Source organism: Camelus dromedarius, chromosome 20, assembly GCF_036321535.1.
Source record: "Camelus dromedarius isolate mCamDro1 chromosome 20, mCamDro1.pat, whole genome shotgun sequence".
Classification (NCBI taxonomy): Eukaryota; Metazoa; Chordata; class Mammalia; order Artiodactyla; family Camelidae; genus Camelus; species Camelus dromedarius.
The window spans coordinates 24,375,329-24,399,262 of record NC_087455.1 but is presented as its reverse complement, the minus strand read 5'-3'; the positions used below and the strand labels follow the sequence as shown (position 1 = coordinate 24,399,262).

Here is a 23,934-nt window from a genome sequence, read left to right as displayed (position 1 = left end):
TGAATATAAAGCATGTATTGTTTTATAACAATTTGTATGTTTAGTGTATATATCAATACAGACATAGTTATGAATGTGTGTATTGGATTGTGATTTAAAATGTATTTCTTAACTGTGGACCACAGTCAAAAAAGTTGAAATCACATGGCATAAGGAATCTCTTCACAGAACCAAATAATACGAATACCTATGCACTTATTACCCATTCACGTACAATGAAGAGTTTCTCCCATTCCACGAAGTAACAGCTTAATGAAGACATGGACATGGACAATGTATGTTCATGAATGTTGTTTTGTTACTTTCATTAACACAATGAGGATCTCACAGATTGGTTCTTCTTTTTTTTTTTTTTTTAACTAGAACTCGCTTTAACTCTTCCAGTCAGAAGTCCTATGTTCTAGTAGTCCTTCTCGCTTAGCTAAGTGTGATACCCACCAAGCTGGCAAAAGATGCTAAAGAAGCTAGAGACCCTGGGATCCTGACAGACAGGCTTACTCTCATCTTACTTGTGCTAGCCATAGTCTCCATCTGCAATATTAGTGTCTGTGAATCAAGTAGGGGTTTTCGAGTATAAATATGGCACAAAACATATTTCCTTTAGCACTAAGCCTCTCAGCAATTTAGCTGCCTTGAGACACTACTGTGCTCTCTTTACTGCTTCCTATGTATACATGTATACATCTTTTTTCTTGCTCTTAGAACTTACCTAAATAAATCTCACCAATTTGTAAGGACAAACTCCTCTTAAGTCTAACTCCTGTATGAAATTTCCCTAGCCCTTTTTCTGTTTATCCCAGTCTCTAAGCATCCAAAGAATTTATTTCCTGAACCATTTTCTTTTTAACACAAAAATCATTGATCATCTTGAGTTTATTACTTAATTATTTTGCACATAGGAATCTTGACACACCTGTTAAATGACAGGCTCCTGGAATAAACAGTCATTTCTTTTATACTGTCTCAGTGGATCAGAAGATTGACGTTTGGCGGGTACTCAGTAACATATACACGTTAACAACTTTATCTTTCTATTATTTTTATGAATATGATACATTATTTAAAAGTTCACAAAGCTAGCAATCCATGAGGTGGAGCCAGTTCTTGTAAAAATATTTTTATAGAATTTAAGAATTACACTGATGATGCTAACAATTACAAGAACATTTTAAAAGATGAATAAGGAGATTAGTCTGCCCTGTGGTCAGATGATGGACTTTCTTAGGTAAGTCTATTTAGCTACTTCCTTCTGCATGTTGAGCTTCTAATTAACTCTTGAATTTATAATTCCCTAGGGTTTTGCCGCAACATTCAACAACTCAATTTTTTTCTCAGTGACATATAGATGCCACCCAAAACATATTTCTAAGTAAAACTCCTTTGTCTATTTTTCCGTCTAAAAAGTACTCTCTACTATGGGATGATGAAAATTCAAAGAACAAACAATACATAATTGAGTTACACACTAAGTACAAAATCTTCCTACTCAAGTTGGCATGCGTATACAACATTAAACGATCAATATCTCAAGCATTCAACATTGGTATTTCCTTTTTTAAACATGCAGACTTTTCTTTAAGTATCAACATCCTTGACACATCTTCTAATATATACTGGAATATCTTTTAGATTTTTGGGTCTATACATACTTCTTGATTACTTTTTTAGAGAAGATGTCTGAAAAGCCTGTCAAAATCCCCTTGAGGCCTTTGAATCTAGGGTCTCTACTTTTGACTTAAAAATTACTGTCCAAGTAGCCAAATAGCCAAGCAACTCAACTAGTACCTCTGCTAGTTCTACTTATGAATAATTCTGATTGAGTTCATTTATTTATGTACATTCAGACCCTTACATGGTTTCCCTATATAAACAAATATTTTTATAGACAATATAACTTTTGCTTCTTTGTTTTCAATAATAAATTCATTCAAAACTTGTGTTAGCCAGCTTTTGCTGTAGTGACAAACAATCCCAATATCTCTATGGATTATAAAAACAAATACGTATTACTTGCCCAAATTCATGAGGGTGGGGGCTCTGCTGGGCTTAGCTGAATTTGACTGAACTAGACCTTGGCTCCATGACAAGTAATTTTTCATTTCATATCCCAGGCTGAAGGAGTTAAGCTAGTATCTTGGACATGCTGTTCTCATTTTGGAGGGAAAAATGGGTATCAAAACATGTGCAATGTGCAAGCACATTTAAAATGTCTACTGATGCAATCTATTAGTTTCACTAGAAAGTAATATGACCCAGGCCAAAGTCAGTGGAAAGGAAAACATACTGTGCTCACAGAGAAGAATGGTTAAGTGTATGGAGGGGATTATTATTTGTGAAATAATGTAATCTACCACAGCCTGCTCCTGTTCACAAATGTTCACTTCCTTCCTGTAAGCCAAATGTAATCACCCCATCCTAAAGATACTCCAAGGTCTGATCTAATAAAAACATTTAGCTTGAAATTCAGGATCTTGAGTTTCTATCATGCCAAAATGTAGCTCTATTGAGCCAAAGTCCTATAAACTGAAAGACTTGTTATTTGTACCCACACATGATAAAATACACACCTATACATCCATAATTAAATAGTGTAACCACAATAAACACTTCCATTTAGAAATGAGAAGAAAGGGAGAACCCAGCAGTTACTGGTCCACAACAGTTCTGAAATCCCATTGAGGAATTGTTATAAGGTCTACTAACCTGAGTGTAGGGAACTTTACTTAATTAATCTTCAGTTTTGTTTCCTGGAGGTAGCTTCATAGTCCATTGCTCTTTATGACTCTTGATTTCACCTCTGGGAAGTCCTTCCTTTTCCAATATCCTATTTGGGAGAAATTTCCCTCTCTGGCTGCTGAACAGCTTCCTTAGCCTGTCAAAAAAAAAGTTGGGAGTTCAAGGGTAGTTTCATTGTTCAAACAATCACAACCTCTTTTAATCCAGGCTGATAGAAATGTTGGCACCACAACCTTTTCAAAACATTGTTGATTTCATTGTTTACTGTTGATATATCTTACCGATAGCCAGATCCATAAGTAGAAAACACTCTTCTAGGCTTAATTACAGATAATTTGCACTCTTTAGGCTTCCATTAGGCCAATATATGATCTCTTTACCCAGAGTCATTTTGTACAAGTGAAATGACTTACTGGGGTCACTTTAAAGGAATTAGAGGTCTTAACAAATGGTGTGGTGACGATGGTCTTGATTTGGTCTTTGCTTCCAAACCTGTGTCATCATCATCTTCTTCTCCTCCTCCTTTTTCTTCCTCTTCTTATTATGAATTGGGCATACTATTACTTAATAGGATGAAAATATTAATTCTTCTTATTTATGAAGGATAACAAAAACTCTTTATAGGTACTTTATAATATTAATTTTTAAAGACTGCTCTTGCCTTGTGATCTATATAATGGGCTCCTAAAAGATAATGGGTAAGTTGTTCCCTCTCCCATTTATCTATTTAAAAATCTCTTTGAAATTGTACTTAAAAATGCCTACATGTTACTGTGGTAATTTCATATTCAGAATTTGCTCAAATTGTTAAATTTCTGATGTGTTTTGAATTCACTGAAAATAATTTAAATTATTCTATATAATAAAATACATACACAATTAGAAAATGATTATCCATGCCCTTGACTTGGTCTTTACACTGAGGCTTTTGTCTTAATTTGCGAATAGTTTACTGGCTGGAGACGAGAAAGAGTAACATCTTTCAACTCTGTCTCTGGATTTCTGCATGAGGTCTCAACAGCTCAGGATGACCAAGTCCTGAAGACAAGAGGAAGCGTGGAAAACTAAAAATATTTCAGTATGATTTCAGGACAAAGATCAATCCTGTCAAATGCACAAAACAAGGGTTGAATATTATATTGAAAAGATAAATATTGGATTTAAAATTATGGAGTCAAAAATCCCATAAACAGTTTCACATTAGTATACTGCTATACACTGAAAACTGAAAAAGGAAAAAAAAAATCCCTGTGCCCTTCAGAGGTGGAATAACCCAGAGAACATGCATTTATACTTGAAGCAAGTCAGGGTGAAACGCAGAAATAATCTGATTAAACTACCTTGTGGTCTGGCACTTTTCTTCAGATGCTTTGTGGAGAAATCCTCAGTGTTGAAATTGAGTGAATACTGATAATATAGTAATTACTTTACTATCAAGGGCAACCACTGGGAAGAGAAAAAAATACCTTGAGGTTTATAGTTTATAGCTCTGATCACAAAATACAGTTAGTTCTGTCAATAACTACGTTAGCCAGATTTGGGAAAAACAGAAATTGAAATGCAGTTTTACTCTATCACTTTTCAAGGGCATGGCTTTGAGTTTGGTCTAAGTGGTGTGCAGGAGTCTGAAGAGCAACTCTGTATTTTGTCTCTTAGCACAGTGACTGCCCTGTGGAAGAGTCCAGCACACTTACAGCACAGGTAGGCTCCATTGTTCTTTTGAAATGGACAGCTGGGGAATGTTAACATGCTGATGACAAGCATAAAAAAATAACACTTCTGGCTCAGTTTGTACTCAACGTGCATGTATTTTAAAAGGAGAAATCTTGTAAGTGTCAGCCATAAACTGCTTTCAAAAACATGATCTGGTAAAATATGTCTTTGCAAAGTAGTCCAGGATACAGACATTTAAAATATTCACCTTTAAGACTGTCTTTGCATTTCCTTTAAGCACCTGTGTAGTGCTGTTGCCTGTCTCTGTAAGGACCAGTCATAAGAAGAAAAGTTATAGTAAAAACAAAAATCTAGAATCATCAAATATTGATGCAATATTAATGAACTACATGTGATCCTTTTATCACCAAAACATTGGACATGTGGCAATGCATTTGTATCAACTCCACATTGGTTGTAACATTATTGTTGAGTCTGCACCTCCGATCTTGTCACAGGCAAAAGTACTGAAAAGGCAAAGTAAACCTCTGTTGTCTTCCAGTCACCCAGGATCTCATTGCTCCTGTGACAAAATTACCTCTTTTCCTCCACCCTAGTATCAATAGCTACCATTCATTGGTTTCTCAACCAAGTTCTGGACACTGTGCTAGTCAAGTATATACATTAATATAACAATAGTAGGTAACCATGTTTCTCTTACAGATAAGAAAACTGAGACACCCCAAACATTAAATAATGTTCTCAAGCTCATAAAGCTGGTAGAGTGGTAGAGACAAGATTCAAACCAGGTCTTTTTGACTTTAAGAAAATTCATAATTCTGACCACAACACTGCCATCTGCACTTGGACTGGTTTCTTGCACACTGTAATGTGTGACAAAGAGGGAAGCAAACTACTTAAACTAGGGTGTAAATGACTACAACCCACCTCCCTCACCCCCGACACCTTTGATCTTTTTCTTTCACTTTGAAACATGAATTTGCTCATTCAATTGAATCTTTAATTGGATTGGTGATAAAAGGAAATGAACCATTTTAGACAAATGAGAAGTATTTGGAAATAGTAAAGATGAGCAGGAGCCAATCAGGTGCCATTTGAGTCATTCCATATAGCTGGTACTGTTATCTCTTTTGGCTGATGCTTTTTTTTTTTTTTTTTTTTTTGGAGTAGGTCTAGTATCACAGACTCATCCTCTCTTGAGAATGTTTAGCATAATTTAAAGCTTTAAATAAAAAGAAAAGATTGAAGAAAATCAGTGAGGTGTATTAAAAGTAGCCATTTGAATGCAGATTTTTGTTTCCCTGTTTGAGTGCATAGGACATTGGTAATAGAGGGTAATAAATTGATCCAGTTTACATGAATTTTAAGTTTCTGGTACTAATGCAAGCTTTCCATATGTTCTTATTCATAATTTATTTGCGAGGCAACTTCTGCTTATCCTTTGGTTTTTAACTACATTTTATGTGAACTCTTTTTCCATATTTTCTGCATCTTCATTTACTTAGAGTTAATTTCTCTTTCTTTCGTGTTCCCTAAAACTTATTATCTTTCTCTATATAACAGCTCCTACACATTACATTGTAATTTTTTACATGTTAAGCTTTTTTCACTTTAACAATTTCTGATGGTCTACATTAATTTTTAATGATTGCATCTAATACAGTTTGGCACTGATTAATTGCCTAATAAACATATAATTTCTCTATCTGTATTTCATATTTGAAAAATGCCAGCCACAGGGTCAGTGTAACCTAAAATGTTTGTCTGCAAAAGTTAAATTTTTATCTATATGAAACTGTTTCTTCTATTCATTCCCCTTCTTTTTATTTGCTCACTCACTCCTGGTTTCTCTTGCATTCCTGCTCTCTTGCTTTTTACTCTCTTTCTTTTTCTCTCTCACTAACTCTACCTGCCTTTCATCACTGTCTCTAATTAGCTTCATTCTGCAAGACTCCTCATTGTGTCAGGGAAGATGACCAGTGATACCAGGTTCAAAATTTCCAAGCTTAGCAACCTTAGCAGAAAAAGAACATATTTCTTCTAGTGTTTAGAATGTTATCATCCTGCCTCGGTATATTTTATCTTACTTTTCACTGGTAATATTCTAAAGGATATACCACAAATATCTGGAACCTGATCTAGTACCTTCTTTGGTGGACTAGGTAGGTTTTTATTGTGATAATGCTGTGTAACAGACAAACTCCAAAGTCTCAGCTCCAGTCTCAGGAGATTCTCCCTTGTTGTTCCAAAAATTCTGCCAGCAGCTCTCAGGTTATATGATTCTTCATTAATGTATTGCATTTGTCCTATTCACTCAACCTTTGACTTAAAGTCTTAGGCTTCATTCTAGTTGCACTAAATTAGGTCATGCTACTATCTCTGAGCCAGTTATGGACTCAGGTAATGCTAATTAGTTTAGGCCTGAGCCACATGTGCTGCTCATGAAGCTACTTCTCTGAAGCACATGAGCTGCTTAGAGGGGTAATGGTGGTTACCTAAAACACAATCAGGGTGCTAGAACTGTAAGAATGTGATAAAAGTCTTCCAGAATCTGCAAATGTTCAACACAGAATATCAGGCTTACATTTTAGATTTCTTATTTAAGTTCAAGTTTGTAGTTTAGTCTACTTTGATCTTAGGAAGAAGGATCAGGCAACAGTTATGATCTGAACTCTCTATTAGTAGATACTGCCTCAAAGACTGAGCTGATAAAATCTGCAGAATAAAGAAGGAGCGATGAAGAGAGAGTTTGTAAAAGGTGATATTTTTCTTCCTCCACCAGTATGCTGATAAAGAGCAGCTACTTAAGTTTAAACTTTTTCCTTCCCTGGAAAGAATATAAGGCATTCTGAATTAGAAACATATGCTGGTGCATCAGTCATTGTTCCAGTTCTTGGTCATGATAGCAGAGGAAGAGTTACCCAGAAATTTTTTTCTTGATTAAAAAAAAAATATATATATATATATTTATATACATATATGTATATATATACATATGTAAGAAATGGAGGACAAATGTTAAATAATACAAGAATTCTGAAAAACAAATGTCATACATCTGAAATTTCTGATGTATGATAAACACTTAAGGAAAGTTAAGAAACAATTTTAGCAATGCTGAGGACAAGATTATTGCTATTCTGGGTTATATCTACATAGTGTCTTGGACTCAATGTTTATTCAGAGATCTGCTATGATATATCAATGAAGGATCTCCCATACAGAATTCACTGTGCTTATAAAACTCCTACCTCAACCTTTAAAAATATTTGTCTGTGGGGTGGTTTTGAACTGCTATGAAGATTTAGGGTGCTGTTTATAATTTTAAGCCATTCCTCTGGGGAAAGCCCACAATTTATTTATGTTCTAGAGATGAAATTATATAACATAGGAGATGTGATTGAAATAGTCCTGGATACATGGAAAGTGCTCAATAAATTGCAGGAAAGTTATCTTTCTTATTATTGCTGTTATTTTGCCTCATAGCATTTGAATCATTTTCTGTCTTTGGATGTGATGGTAGAAAAGTCCACCCTCACCTTTGCTGATCTCAAAGGATGAATGAAGGAGGCAGCTGGTTTCTAACATCTCTGCTTTGACAGCCCTCAGAGTCACCAGAGCCTCACATGCAGTTGTGGCTATTGGTAGCTTCTGGAGTTAAGAGTGCTTGAACATCTTCAGAATGTCAGTATTTTTTCAGGGAATAGTATCCATATGTCTCAAAGTGAAAATTAAATCCAAACTTCCTTCCTCATCAAACACTTGCTATTTCGTCTTTGAAAACTTGGTGAATCTGGTGCTCATGAAAACATGGGTTAGTGAGAATCAGTGTGAAAGGCCAAGTAACACATGTCTTCCTCCTCTTCTTTGGCTCTTCATTTTCACTATTCCAATAATCCCCCAATAGAAGAAAAGCAAACAATGAAACAAACAAGATATAGAAATGATGCTAACAAAGCAGAGTCATCCCAAAGTTAACGATAGAAGAAATGTAGTTTAATGCAATTCAGTTTGTGCTGATAACTAAATACTGATTGTTAAAGGTAATTTATAGAGGTTTGCAATTACTACATTTTTACACTATGACTTACGTGAATAAAAGCTTTAAGATATATTTTAACTGCATTATTTATGAAGAATAACTGCATATTCTTTATTTTGAGGTTTTTATTTTAAAATATCTATAGAAAATTTTTTAAAGATTATTTTCAAAATGAAAAAAGTAATGAATATTTTAATACTTATGTATATTTATAGAATTGCAAATCAATATAGGATGTAATTTTTTTATGCTTCAGGTTAGATCAGAGTAGAACAGCAGATGTAGAGATAAACAGTCAAATCTTTTGAAGGGCGAATCATCAGGATTTGTAGATTCATTGGATGTGGCATGTAAAAGACAAAAGAGGAGTCAAGGATAACTCTTGATGTTCTTCGTTTGAGCACCTGGAAGGGTGAATTTATCATGGATCAAAATGGAGAAAACCATGGAAGGAAGAGGTATGGGGTAAGAGTGTGGTGAAGAAGATGAGTTTGCTGAGGGACATGGTTAAGTCTGAAGTCTGATTCTACTATCTTAAGCAGTTTAATTATTTTCCCACAAACATTTTGATTAAGTCTCTCAGTTTCTAGGGTGTAATATTCCTAATTCCAACAAACACAAGGAAGAGATTTTGCTCTTAATTAATAATTTGGCTTTTCATAAGTTCCAAAAGTGCACAAAAATTTTTTGAGATTGTCTCCTACTTTGAACAATAAAGATGTAAGTATCAACAAAATGTGCAATAACTACCAATTGTTATCATTATGTGTTGAGCACTATGCTAACTGCTTTACAAATGTTATCTAATTCACACAAACACTATTATTTCCTCCTATTTTCCAAATGTGAAAAATTGAGAATTTAAAAGGGCCTGAGGACACACAGCTAGTACTCAGCACAGCTAGTGAGATCAGTTTGATGCTAAAGGCCATGCTTAAAGGCATTATAATATATTTTATGTATTTGTTTCTTTTTGAAAAATGGTAATATTAATTTTCATGCATATATTCATAAATATTTCTAATTTTTCTTTATATTTTTCCTTTTATTAGCTTATTTTAATTCCATTTCATATTAAATAGAACCACATATTCAAATTAATTAATCATAAAAATATTTAATATGATTTATTATGACTAGTTCCAATTTAAGAATTAATATAGTATCAGGGCAACCATACTGAACTGTTATCAGACTGGACAGTCATAAAAATAAATTCTTAAAATAATTAAGTAAGCTGAAAAATGTCAATCATACTTTTTTAGATAACTTCATTTTTGAAACTAAGATATTAGATCAGTAACATTTTTAAAAAGTTGAAAGTGTGGGTCATTCCAAAAGATGGGTCTAATCAATTACAGACTTCTGTCAGTTTTGTTTAGGATTCATAAATCATAATTTATTGTGTTAAAATACTAAAATATAATTTTCAAAATGGCAAACCTAGTGAACAGGTACTGAGTCTAAATATTAAAATAGGAAAGTGGGCACATTAATTCAGCAGGAAACATCTTAGTGATGAAGATCAAACTGCCTAAATGAAGGAAAGAACATTAATCAATCACCAATTAGCTTTGAGGAAAATGCAACCACTTGATTTTCCACAGAAAATATCAGGCTCCTCTGGGCTGTCCTGCACACAAAACAAGACCAGAAGAGGAATCTTGCGGTGCCAAGAGCGAATCTGGATTAATCATTAGTGGCTGGTCCCTTGACAAGTGTGGTTTCCTGCCTGGGATGTCATACTTCTGTGCTGAGCTTTGACTACCATCAGCAGGGCCAGAGAACATCATCACCACATCATCAGGTCCTATGGAAGATCCCATGATGTCTCACTTCCTTAGTATCTTCTTCAGAGAAAGTTACATTGAAATAAGCATCACAAGTCACACACAGTGAAGTGAAGTAACAGACAGGAAGACTGAAGCTTATGGAGAAGGAAAGTCTCACTGCCCTGCCCTGGTGATTGTGGGGGTTATAAACTGATTCTGCAAATAGTCTTCATATTTTTAAAATACAAGCAACAGGAGTTGTCTTTTTCCCTATTTCCCTAGAGTATCTCTGATAGGCAATATCTAATCAACAGAAATATAGAAAATTACCCCAAAGAGAGACTATAGAGGAGCTAGAATAATTATCAATAATCAAGGTGGCCAGGTGAATGAGTGGAGGCTGACAGGCTTGATTTTTCATTTTTAATTCATACACTGTCTCTGTGCCTATGTGGCAGAATTGGGTTGCTCAGGCAGAGCATCCTAGCTCTTCAAGTTTTTCTATCCTTCTATCACCTCTGTCATGAATAAAGCTTTTAATCAAAATCAACTATTGCATTCAGTTCTTGGTAGCTTTTTGCCTGCCCTTCCCATTCTGACTGGATAAGCCCAACCAGAGAACCTTCAAGGTGAGCCAAGAAAGGATGTCAGCTCCTCTTCCTCTCATAACTTCCAACTTGTCAGGATGGCATAAAATTATCCTGCTACACTTTTTGAAAGATTATTTGTTAAAAAGTGAAAAAAATGATTATATTTTCACTTATTCCTATGTATTCATAGTCAGAAAACTAGAAAAGTCTCTAAGTTCAACTATTCATTCTCTGGCTCCAATTAGCTTTAATCAAGAAACCTTCTTTACCTCTTAGGTTTGTGTGCCTGACTCACACAAGACCTGATATGATTACACACATCTCATTTTTCTTTTTGGATGCTGAATCAACCTTGATATCAGGCTCTCCCCTCCTCCCCAAATTAGTAACAACTGAAGTAAATCATATTCTTTCTTTTCTATAATCAATGACAAGCTTCCTTCTTCTGTGCATTTCTTGTTGATACTAGTTGCTCTTCTGGTCAGCTATTACTTGGCAATCTGACATCTTTCTTCACTACCAATTGTTTTCAAATTTGACTTCTTCTTTCTTTTCTTTTAAACTAAATGCCTGTGCAGAAGCACTCTATCCTTAATGGTGAATTTAGTCCAGAAACAATATATACATTGAGATTCTGGCAATATTAGGCTTTTTTAAAAATAGTAGGCCCTGTTTAAAACCAGATTTAAGGTGAAATAGTGACAAAAATGAAGAATCAGTTCATCTCTCTTTGAAAAAGAAGCTTTAGAAATTCTTGATAACCTAAATTTGTGCTAGTAGGTTAATAATGTCCTCTTTGTAAATTAACACTCTTTTCTTTTGGTGTCTCATTGAATGTTAATGTGGTATATCTTTGCTCTATTCATTAAAAAACCAGCTCATTTAATGCACAGAATGATGATTTCCCTTTGGATGTCTTGGACTCTGGTTTATTTCCTCATTTCCAGTCTTTATAATTTTTCCATAGATGAATGACTACATTTTTCTATTCTCAACTTAAAAACAGGCCATGAGAAAAAAGTTATGCCAACACAACTAATCTTCAAAGCTAGTGCCAGGAAAGCAACATTCATAATATTGTCCTCACTAGCTTTCTTTTTGGAATTGCAGTGCCAGGTAAAATGATTTACTGCCAGCCTTGAGCTTTGTAGAAAAGATTTATTGGCATCAACTTTGTGTAAAGCCATAATCATCCCTGAAAAGACATTTGTCACTATACACCCTTATTTTCAGGTGCCTGACACTTTCCATAAAAAATTTTTCAAGTGGAAAAGTCATTTGAGTTTTTGTATCCTTATTCCAGTATTTCTTGATCATTTAAAAGTCTATCATTCTTTGAATTTTCTGGACATATTAGGGCAGTGTTTCTGGGACCTATCCCTAGGTTTCCATGAGGCAGGGAGGGCTGGGAATCATAACTGTGCATTTTAATCAAGTGCCTAAGGAGATTCTGCTGCAAGTAGACTTTGAGAAACATTCTTCAGAAAGGGGGTATAGAGTCCTATGTATAAATTCTGGCTCCACACTTTTTATTTATGTGACTTTAACCAACATCCGCGGCCTCTCTCATTTGTTTCCTTATGTAGATTTCTTACACATGCTTTAACTGGGCGAGTATAGTTTCTGTTCACAAATTGTAGAGTTTAAAGAAAATAAAGTAAGGAAGTACCTTACAGGAAGTACATATAGGAAACAGACAATGTATTTTAGTTTCATTCTTTTCTCTACCATTCATGACAACAAACACACAAACAAAATTACATGTGTATATGCACACACTGCACACTCGGCAGTAATCTGGGGTGGAGAAGCTCTAGGACAAGCAAATGGATCTCTTGATTAGAATGGGAAACTTAAAATTCACTTGAAGGTAGCAGCAGTTAAAACAAGGCCACAGCCTTGCAAACAGTCAAGTGTAGGGGACAAAAACAGGAGCCAAACTTTGTATCAAGATGGACAATCAAAGAGGCCCTGACTTGGGACACCAATCTCAAGGAAGACCAAGAAGTTGAAAACATTCTTCAAGTACTAATGACAGAACTTTATGTCTGAATAAAGAGTTTAAAGTGCTTAATACATTGAAGTTAGCCTGAAATCATCGACTATTTACTTCACCATATTCATTATCTTGCCAAGAAACTGTGCACAAATTAATTACTCCATCATTTGCTCTTATCTGTGCCACAAATCAGAGGAGTTCAAAAGTCAACCTAAAAGCACTTGCACATTTCAATTGATTCCAAATGTAGGGTCATTATAGCATTTGCTTTCTTATAAAATAATTTATAGAGAGCATCCTTTATAAGTTGATCTGTGAACTCCGAGGTCATTTATTTAACAAGTTTAAATTCTGAATTTTATGTGATCATTGCATTCTACTTCCTCTTTAAAACTCAGAGAAAAACCTCCATTTCACCACTTTTGGAGAAAATATAGTAAATCATGAAATTAGCCAAAAGAGAGAAACCATCAAGCAGCAGTACATTTTATCATGTTGCAGTTATTTCAAGAATTATCAGTTTTGATGTCAGTCCAAGACATAAACTGTTCATTTTTCAATGAGACATATATTCAAAGAAGGATTTTGCCTTTATTACTGTTTTATAAATATCCAAAGACTATTTTCTGAGGTATTATAAGTAAAAATAAAATTTGGTAAATTTGTGCTCTTAATATCTAAATCTTATTTAATCTAATGGATTTATTACTGAGACACATACAAATACATTTATTAACTAAAAATAGAAATTTTACTTTGACCTAAATATCTAAGCCCTCAAAAAATAGATTTGTTTAAATGTTTTAATACTGGGCTAACATTTATTCTGATCATTTAAAATGGATTATAGATTATTAGAAAAAAATTTAAACTATTAGAAGTGAAAAGCTTATGGAAAATTTAAAATGTTTATTGATTATAGCCACATAAAACATGAGCTTGTACCTTTAAACAATCAATAATTAGTTAAACAACCTAGATTTATTGGTTCACTACCTTGGATACACCTAGAAAATACAAAAGAACTCTTGCATGGAGCCCCAGGACTGCCACATTGCTCAGTTCCAGGAGGATGCTCAGATTTGCTCTGTGAGGATGCTGCCCTGGAATTAAGAGGGCACATCCAGCCTGCAGGGTTGGATGTAGCAGCCATGCTACTTACAACCCATCCAAGCAAGGGAACAAAGCAGGCAGGTTGGAGACAAGATTGAGATACATGAAACAATAGTAGCAAGAAAGTATATATAAAAATTAGATGCGAAAGAAGGAGAAAAAATTAAGATGGCATATGCCAGAGACATGGGATATGTTTTTTTTCCCCCTTATTAAATGATAATGGACAGATTCTAAAATAACTTGAGTAGCCAAGCATATAGTTGAGGACATGCTCTGTAAAAAAGAGTTGCCTGAGGGCACTGAGGAGCCTGGAGATTAGTGACTCTAACTGAGGCCCTGGTAAAAATAAAAAATGATCCAAGAAAACACTGTAACCTTTAGTAATTTGATAAGATTGGGTTTTAGCCATGAGGAAATCTTTGGTTTCAATGTGAAATTACTGACTTGATAGATTACATTTTATTTCTGTTTTTAAATCACATTGCTAATTCATAATTCCATGGTGAAAGCACCTATTTCATATATAAATTTTCCCAAGAATGCTGGTTGTGGGTGGGAGGTGGGGGTTTTGTTTTAGGGAAGAACTGTGTATGAAGCATTATAAATAAAGAATGGGTTCACCACAACCAAATCCATGAAAAACATCCTTTGGAAACTTTCAAAAGAAGGCTGTTACATACAGAGTTGAGCATGCAACTGAAGAGTGGTACAGAGAATTCAGTGCTGTAGGTGTTTTACTCATGATTCAGACCTCAGTTTAGGAATCATTTCCTCTAGGAAACCTGTCCTGATCTCTAAGGTTGGGTTATATGCTCATCCTGTGATTTCACAGCACCCCATGCTCAACCCTATTAATGTACTCATTCCTCTCAATTGCAATTGCCTGTTTACTATTATTCTGTCTCAGAATACAGTTTGTTGTAGTCCTTGTTCCTGAGAAGAAACTTGGTGAAATAGAAGGTGAATATGATTAAAATATCGACTTACTGAGAGAATCCTCTCTAGACAAACCACATTCTGCAGTCTAGTGAAAGCCAGTGTACTGGTGGAGAGAAGGGGATATGCTGCTCCATCTGAATCACCTATTCTTCCGCCTAAGTTTTGATCCTTCCACAGAAACCTAAAAGACTAACGTTCCTTCACATTCATGGAGAACCTCTAAGGTAATTTGGTAAAGTGAAAGGAAAGAGGAGAAGGTCAAGATAGGCGTAGAGGATTAAGAGGTACAAACTACTATGTATAAAATAAATAAGCTACGAAGATACATTGTACAGCACAGAGAATATAGCCAATATTTTATAATAACTTGACATATAATGTAATCTGTAGAATTTTTAAAATCACTATGTTGTACACATGAAACTAAAATAATATTGTAAATCAACTGTACCTCAATAAAAAAGTTAAATGGGGGAACCAAATTGGTTTTAAGAAAATGGAGTAGTGGAATAAATAAGATGAAGCAAGAAGTGAGGTTAGCCCTTAGAATGCATTTTAGAAGTAGTGCACATGTCCTGCAAGAGAGGTGCATTTTTTTTAATACACTACTTTGTCCTTTAGACATCAGGTACACAGAATTGGGTCACTGAGCGTGCATGATCCACTTCTTGTGTATTTGGTTATTCACGTAGTCATTTTAATATTGAAGGAGCAGACATGAGCCCACCACTAACAAATGCTTGACAAAAAGAAGGCATACATTTGACTCTGTGGTCCTAACAGCCAAGGAAAAGAAAGGAACAGAATCAGTAATATGATTTGCAATATTTATACCATAATGATAAAAGAAGCACTATTCCTCAGTGTGGGATTATAAATATTTTCTCTTTTAGTCTCATAATGGGATTATCATGAAATAACAACAACAACAAAATGTATCCTTAACAACATCCATAACAAGTTTCATAGTTTTATCCACGTTGGCTTTGTTTGTTCTTTTGAATGCGGTTAGATCATGTTAGACCATGTCTAAATATAAACATATATGAGGTACAAACTTCATATAACTCAACCTGCAGTACAAAAAATATCCTGAAGTGCCATCTCTTAAATTTTTTGAGTGAAAGATATATGCAAGTTTCAGTGGCACTTAAATGAATACAACTCCTGTCTGGCCCCAAATTTTGCCAGTTAATAACAAAAAAGGACATGATTACCCATACATCCCAATAAAAGGCAAGTTTAGAAAAAGGCTGTAATTTGGATGACTTTGCTTATATTCTTCCTGGTTTACCATTAAAATTCTGCCCTTTCATTTACTGAACTAGTATTTAGAGTACCTATTGGGTACTAAGCACTGTTCTAAGTGCTGAAGATATAGCAGTGAACAAAGTAGACACAATTTCCTTCCTCGATGGTGTGAGTGAGGGAAAAAGCACTTGTAGGTGAGTTTAGAGAGGCAATATGGGTACAGACAGTGTAGAGCTTTGTAGGAGACATGAGGAACTTTGACTTTTACTCTGAGCAAGATGTGTAGCTATTGGAAGGTTTTAAATAGAGTGATATGATCTTGTTTTAAAAGAATCAATTTGGGGCAAGGACAGAAACTAGGAGACTGGTTTAGTGAAATAATCCAAGACATATTAAAAATCATGAAGACTAATTCTAGTGTCTTTCTCCTAGGTCACTATTCCATACCTTATCCTCTCTACTAAAATTTTTAATACCTCTCCCTTTTCTGCACTCTCAGCTAATGCTTATTTTCAATTTCACTAAGAAATCGTCAACTCTACGCCATCTCACCACCACTTCTATCCCTCAGCCTGCATCCATGCCCATTAATTCTGCCTTCCCTTTGACCACAACTGATGAATTAACTGTCCATACACCTTTTACTTGTCCACTAGTCCCATCTCCTTTCACCTACTCAAGGACATCACTCTAGCATTTGTCTCTTTTCTCCATTGCATCATCATTTTTTTGCTTATTTTTTGGATCATTCCCATAAGCACATAAATATGCTAAATACTTTTCTGATATTAAAAAAATCCTCTTTTGATCCCAATCCACCATTCAGCAACAGCCCTGTTACACTATTCCCCTTTATAGCAAAAATAATACAAGGAATAATTAACTCCTCTCCTTTGTCCTCTCATAAAATGCTCTAATTGAGCTTTCACCCATATCACTCTGCCAAAACTTCTGTTGAGAAATCAGTGATGACTTTCAGGTTGCTAAAATCTAATGATCAAATCTTAGTTCTCCTTGATGTGTCAGCAACAGGGGACACATTTTATTTCATTTCTGGCACAGTCACTTTCTTGGCTTTCCTCCTCTGTTTCCTGATTCCTTTGCTAGTTTTTCTTAACTCCCATTAAATATGACCTTTCTTTCACAGACCTTTTTTCTTCTCTGACTACACTACTCTTTTGGTGGCCTCTTCTGTTCTCAGGACTTTAAATATTATCTATATAATAAAGACTCCAAAATTTATACTCTAGGTCTGAGCAATCACATTAATTCTAGACTTTTCTATCTTCAATCTATCTAATAGTTTTCTCAAACATCTGAAGCCCAAAACTGAGTCCTAATCTTTCCTCCAAACTTATTCCTCCTGCATTCCTCCTTATCTTAGTAAATAGGAACTGAATTCTTTCATTACTCATGCTAAAACCCTGGAGTCTCTCACACACTAACAGCCAATCCATTGTATTTATTTTCAAAATGTTGCCACCTTCTAAACATGCCTAGAGTCTGGATATATTTTCAGTTCTCACTCCTCCATTGCTACTACTCTGTTTTAATACTTCATCATATTTTGAATAGATTATTGCAATGGCCATATAACTAGTTTGACAGGTTTTTATCCCTTTACCTCTTTATAGTCTCTTCTTAATCCAGTGGCCAGAATAATCCTGCTTTGTCAGATCATTTCATCCTTCTACTTGAAATGCTCCTGGCTCCCCATCTCACATAGAGCAAAAGCCAAAGCTGAAAATACTCCAAAAAATTGCAGAGGAAGGAACACTTCCAACTTCATTCTATGAAGCCACCCTGATACCAAAACCAGACAGTGATATCATAAAAAAAAAAAAGAAAGTTACAAGCCAATATCATGGACAAACATGGATGCAAAAATCTTCAACAAAATACTAACAAACCAACTCCAAAAATACATTAAAAGGATCACACACCATGATCAAGTGAGATTCCAGGGATGAAAGGATTTTTCAATATTCACAAATCAATGTGATACACCACATTAACAAATTCAAGAATCAAAACCACATGATCATTTCAATAGATGCAGAAAGATTTTGATAAAACTCAACATCCATTTGTGATTAAAAACTATCCAGAAAGTGGGCATAGAGGGAACATACCTCAACAAAATAAGAGCAATATATGACAAATCCACAGCTAACATACTCAGCGGTAAAAGTTGAAAGCATTTCCTCGAAGATCAGGAACAAGATAAGGATGCTCACTCTTGCCACTTTTATTCAACATAGTTTTAGAAGTCCTAGCCATGACAATCAGAGAAGAAAAAAAAAATAAAAGGAATTCAAATTAGAAAAGAAGAACTAAAACTGTCACTTTTTGCAGATGACATGTCACTATACATAAAAAATCCTAAAGATGCTATGAGAAAACTACTAGAGCTCATCAATGAATTTGGTAAAGCTGCAGGATACAAAATTAATATACAGAAATCTGTGCATTTCTACACCCTAACACCAAAATATCAGAAAGAGAAATTAAGGAAACAATTCCATTTACCATCACATCAAAAAGGATAAAATACCTAGGAATAAATCTACTTAAGGAGGCAAAAAACCTGTACTCCAAAAACTATAAGATACTGATGAAAGAAATTGAAGATGACACAAGCAGATGGAAAGATATACTGTGTTTTTGGACTGGAAGAATAGTATTGTTAAAATGACCATACTACCCAAGGCAATCTACAGATTCACTACAATCCCTATCAAATTGCCAATGCCATTCTTCGCAGAACTGGAACAAAAAATGTTAAAATTTACATGGAAATACAAAAGACCCCAAATAGCCAAAATAATCTTGAGAAAGAAGAATAGAGCTGAGGTAATCACACTCCCTGGCTTCAGACTATACTGAATACAAAGCTACAGTAATCAAAACAGTACTGGCACAAAAGCAGACATATAGATCAATGGAACAGGATAGAAAGCTCAGAAGTAAATCCACACACTTATGGTCAATTAATCAATGATGAAAGAGGTAAGAGTATACAATGGTGAAAAAATAGTCTTTTCAATATGCACTGCTAGGAAAACTAGACAGCTATAAGTAAAAGAATGAATTTAGAACATTCTCTAACACCATATACAAAAATAAACTCAAAATGGATTAAAGACCTACATGTAAGACTAGATACTATAAAACTCCTAGAGGGAAACATAGGTAGAACACTCTTTGACATAAACTGCAGCAATATTTTTTTGGATCTGTCTCCTAGAGTAATGAAAAGAAAAGCAAAAATTAGCAAATGGGACCTAATTAAACTTAAAAGCTCTTGCACAGCAAAGAATACCATAAGCAAAATGAAAAGACAACTTATGGAATGGGAGAAAATATTTGCAAATGATGCTACTGACAAGGGATTAATTTTCAAAATATACAAACAGCTCATACAGCTTAATATAAAAAAAAAACAACAAACAAAAACAAACCAAACCCAGTCGAAAAATGATCGGAAGACCTAAATAGACATTTCTCTAAAGCAGACCATACAGGCAGCCAGCAGATACATGAAAAGATGCTCAATATCACTATTAGAGAACTACAAATCAAAACTACAGTGACTTATCACCTCACACCAGTCAGGATGGCCATCAATAAAAAGTCTATAAATAACCAATGCTGGCACTGTATACAATAGCCAAGACATGGAAGCAACCTAAATGTCTATCGACAGATGACTGGATAAAGAAGCTATGGTATATTTATACAATGGAATACTACTCAGCCATAGAAAAGAATAAAATAATGCTAGTTACAGCAACATGGATGGATCTGGAGATTATCATTCTAAGTGACGTTAAGCCAGAAAGAGAAAGAAAAATATCAGTCATATGTGGAATCTAAAAAAAGAAAAAAGAAGACACTAATGAACTTATCTACAAGACAGAAACAGACTCACAGACATAGTAAACAATCTTATGGTTACTGGGGGTAAGGGTGTGGGAAAGGATAAATTCAGAGTTTGAGATTTGCAAATATTAACTAGTATATATAAACTAGATAAACAACAAAGTCCTGTATAGCACAGGGAACTATATTTATCATCTTGTAGTAACCTATAATGAAAAAGAATATGAAAACAAATATATGTATGTATGTATATGTATGACTGAAATATTATGCAGTACACCAAAAATTGACACATTGTAAATTGAATATACTTCAATAAAAAAAAATAAAAAATAGAATAAAGTTATATATTTCAACAACAGCAACAAAAAATAACAAATGCTGGAGGGAGTGTGGAGAAAAAGGAACCCTCCTACACTGTTGGTAGGAATGTAAATTGGTACAGCCACTATGGAGAATAGTATGGGGGGTCCTTAAAAAAACTAAAAATAGAGTTACCACTATGATCCAGCAATCCCACTCCTGGACATATACATGGAGAAAAATCTAATTTGAAATGATGCATGCATCCCAATGTTCATAGCAGCACTATTTACAACAGCCAAGACATGGAAGCAAATGTCCATGGACAGATGACTGGATAAAGAAGATGTGGTATGTGGGTACACACACACACACATTGTGTACACACAATGGAATACTACACAGCCAAAAAAAGAATGAAATAATGCCATTTGCTGCAACATGGATGAAACTAGAGATTACCATACAAAGTGAAGCAAATCAGAAAGAGAAAGACAACTAACATATGATATCACTCATATGTGAAATCATATGTTAGTGAACTAATTTAATGAACTTATTTAAAACTATAAATAGACTCACAGACATGGAAAACCAACTTATGGCTAACAAAGGTGAAAAGGCCCAGGGGAGGGATAAATTAAGAGTTTGGGATTAACATGTACATACTACTATATATGAAATATATAATCAGTAAAGACTTATTGTATAGCACAGAGAACTATATTTAATATCTTATAATATAATGGAAAAGAATATGAAAAAGAATATATATAACATATACATATGTATATATATAAAAAACTAAATCACTTTGCTGTATACCTGAAACTAACACAACATTGTAAATTAACTATACTTCAATAAGAAAAAAATGATTAAAAAAAAAAAAACAAAGAACCCTCATTGGCTTAAAAGGTCTGACACAATCTGGCAACAAATTGGAAGTCTGACAATATTGAGTTTTGGTGAAGTTGTGAAACACCAATAGTTTTTATTTTATTTATTTTTAAATTTTATTTTAATTTTTCAAATTTGCTGGTGAGAGTGTAATGGGCAAAATCACTTTGGAGAGCAATGTGTTAATACCTAATGAGGTTGAAAATGCACACTCTGACAGGAATTCTGTTGTTATGTTCATACCTAAAGTGTATAGAAAGTGACATATACAGTAATTTTTATAGCAGCACTGCATACAACATCAAAGAACTGGAAACATTCTAAATGTCTATTTACAAGAGATGAGCGAATAAATCTTGGTAGGTTTATACAATAAAACATTACTAAGCAATAAAAATCAAGAAACAAAAGCTACATGTATCAACATGGAAGGCCACACAGAAGCCTTCATCATTATTAATGTTTTATTTCCTAAACTGGGTAGTGGTTTCATAGGTGTTTATTCCATTAGTCCTTATGGCTTTTGTATGCCTGAAATATATCATAATTTTAAAAGGAGGTAGATGGGAAATACGAAGAACACAGGAACAGTTTAGAAGAGAGCTTGCTGAGAGGGAGGCATGATGGACATAGGGATGAATACATACAGTTGTGTCTCAGGCTGAGGAACTTAATTTCCATACCCTTCCTCTTCATCCCCACTGCAGTTTTCTTGGTTCAGGTTTTCATCTTTTCAATAGCCTGCTGTTTACCCTTCCTTGCTAGAGTCTTGTTCCCCAGACTTGTTTATAGTTCTGATTGGTTTGTGTAAATCCAACTCAGATTTTGTCAGTTCCTCTACTTATAGACCATAAAAGACTTCATTATCTTAAATGAATATAAGTAAATTTCTTAACATAATATAGACAACACTGTAATATGGATCCAAATATCTTTATCAATATTTGTTCCCAAATATTTCCCTTCACAGTTCTGAATTTTTGCTCATATCCCTCATTATGATCATTCTTTTCTCACACCTGGAGAACACTAACATGAGACACAGTTTATAAGACTTCTTTCTAGCTTCTCTAGAGATAGCAAATCCTTCCTTCCTTATACTTCTCTAGAATTTTGTACATACTTCTACTATAGCAGTCATATTGTATAGGATTTTTATTAGGAGTTATATTTTTGTTTCCACAGTAGGGACTACTGAAAGTCAGGGGTAGTGTTTTTTATTATTTCATTTTGTGTCTTTGTTTGTTTTTAAATCTTTGAACACCTAGCTTCTACCAAGGCATTTAACACATAGAGGGTATAAATAATTATTTGTAGGATTGATGATAGAATGAGTAGAGGTTTTACTTAGGTGGTAAGAATAGAATATCAGATGAGATATAAACTCAGTTTTCAAGTTCTTAGTTGTCTGGTTGCCTCTGCTCTTTAAAACACTATTTTAGCTTACATATATCTTCAACACTTACTAATTTCAGGAAAGATAAAAAGAGGCAGACACTATTTTGTTTATGATAGCTAAGATTAGGCAAGAATTGAGCTGGTCTCATTGCTAGGGTAATTCAAAACTGTTATACTGATGGAATACCAGGATATTTGTATTTATTTTTTAAAGTCTGGATTAATGTAACATGAACTTTTGTTCTGAAAAAATACACAAGATGCTGTGGTTCCCTTTTTCACTCTCAAGATATGTGCTAGTAAAACCTGGAGGTATATATACAGTGATACTGTAGGGCCACTGCAAAGTGTACGGGAGCTGCACAGGAAAATCTGCTCTCTTTAGTTTTTAATTTTCTAATAGTGAACTATTTTATAATCTAGAGGAAAAAATCCTAGTGCTTCTCCATTGGTTCCCAGGACAATTGAATATGGTAATTTACATTTTTGAAAACATATCAGTGTGGGCATTTACTCAAAACTGGACAAATTCCACATTTTAGAAATAACTAGTTATTATTCAAGCTTCAACTTCCAAGTAGCTTGAATATTAAGAACTGGTTTTAAAAACCAAACCCACAAATTACTCCAGGAATTGTAAATCATTCTTCAATTGTCAACCACCAAGGCACTTCAATTTAGAAAACACTTTCCAGTTATTCAGGTCTAAATGTCTTAACCCAGTTTCAGACTGAGGGCAAAACTCTCCAAAGACACAGAAAATGCAACAGCATTCTTTTTTTTTTTTTTTTCCTTTTCTTTCCTTTCTTCTCTTCTCTTCTGTTCTCTTTTCTTTCTTTCTTTCTTTCTTTCTTTCTTTCTTTCTTTCTTTCTTTCTTTCTTTCTTTCTTTCTTTCTTTCTTTCTTTCTTTCTTCTTTCTCTTTCTTCTTTCTCTCTCTTTCTTTCTTTCTCTTTCTTTCTTTCTTTCTTTCTTTCTTTCTTTCTTTCTTTCTTTCTTTCTTTCTTTCTCCCTCTCTTTCTTCCTTCCTTCCTTTTTCTTTTCTTTTTTTTTTTTTGAGGGAAGCTTTCTAATACACTCTCTAAGAAACAGGTATAAAACTGAGTTACTAGTCATTACTGATAGAGGTGAGAGGGAAGCTGATGATGTGAACAGAGCTGAAGGAAAGTTGTCCAGGTAATCAAAATACCAGACTTCCATTTAGACCCCTGAATAGTTTCCCAAAAATTTTTGAGGTGCTTAAGTCCATCTTGTGCATTATTTCTCAAACACATTAGGATATTGTTACCATGTGTGTTTTAGTTTTTGTTACTGTTTTTATAATCTACCCTAA

General features: G+C 34.3%; 1 long non-coding RNA gene across 1 annotated transcript in view; it reads right to left on the bottom strand.

Annotated features, from left to right (window-relative positions):
* Positions 1–2,229: 2,229 nt before the first annotated feature.
* LOC116148912 (uncharacterized) overlaps positions 2,230–23,934 on the bottom strand; it is a 97,959-nt gene continuing 76,254 nt past the window's right edge. The window contains exon 4 of the long non-coding RNA XR_004132500.2: positions 2,230–2,872. This is a non-coding gene — a long non-coding RNA (uncharacterized LOC116148912). The remainder of the gene's footprint in view (positions 2,873–23,934) is intronic.